Genomic DNA, 1,101 nt, shown 5'->3' with positions numbered 1-1,101 from the left:
ATTATATATGTAATTTATAAAGGTTTCTACTGTCAGTGTGTAGATTATATATGTAATTTATCAAGGTTTCTACTGTCATTGTGTAGATTATATATGTAATTTATAAAGGTTTCTAGTGTCAGTGTGTAGATTATATATGTAATTTATCAAAGTTTGTACTGTCAGTGTGTAGATTATATATGTAATTTATCAAGGTTTCTAGTGTCAGTGTGTAGATTATATATGTAATTTATCAAGGTTTCTACTGTCAGTGTGTAGATTATATATGTAAATTATAAAGGTTTCAAGTGTTGGTGCTTCTTTGCAGCTTAAGCCGGCGGCAGTGTGTACGTACAGTTAGTGCGGTACGGTACGAACCCGTTCATGAGAATGAGATGCAGGGGGGGCGGGGTTACGACATCATTACAGTACATGCACCTGCAAAATCTGTTACAGCACAACAACAACAACAACAACAAAGTCTTAGTGAAGTTGTGCAACAAAAAACTCCAATGCCCTTCTGAAAAAAATACGTTATTAAATAACTTGTGTTGTTTAATATCATTAGTGAGGTTTCCAAATTTTTTATTTTTTTTTAGACCTGCCACCTAACTACTGCATGCATACATACATACTACATAAATACTAAATACTGTATGTTGAATTTTCAGTTAAATAAAAACAAAACAGCGTCAAATTCTCATCTTTGAGAGGCTGAAATCAGCCCCTATTATTGATCTTTACTTGATGATTGCATTGTCAACTATTAGAAATGTCATCCATCACTTTTCAGGTTGATAGGGTTGATGTCTTTTGACTAATTCAGCAAATAAAATGCGTAAAAACTTCAACACATTGATGCTGAAAATTACACTCAAATCCAGTATTGACATAAACACACTGATCCAACGCTACAGAGGTTTTAAAGTGAAAGGCACATCGGTGTCAACGGCATTTTATTTATATTGTTTCACATGATAAATTGCTATTTTAGCCGTGTTAAAAAAGATTATTGTTGATATTTGTGGGTCTGCAAGGCATTCAATCACACGTAACATATCACACGTAACATATCACACGTAACATATCACACGTAACATATCACACGTAACATATCACACG

The sequence above is a fragment of the Etheostoma cragini genome, chromosome 22 (assembly GCF_013103735.1).
Source record: "Etheostoma cragini isolate CJK2018 chromosome 22, CSU_Ecrag_1.0, whole genome shotgun sequence".
NCBI lineage: Eukaryota > Metazoa > Chordata > Actinopteri > Perciformes > Percidae > Etheostoma > Etheostoma cragini.
Note: the sequence above shows the minus strand (reverse complement) of the source record.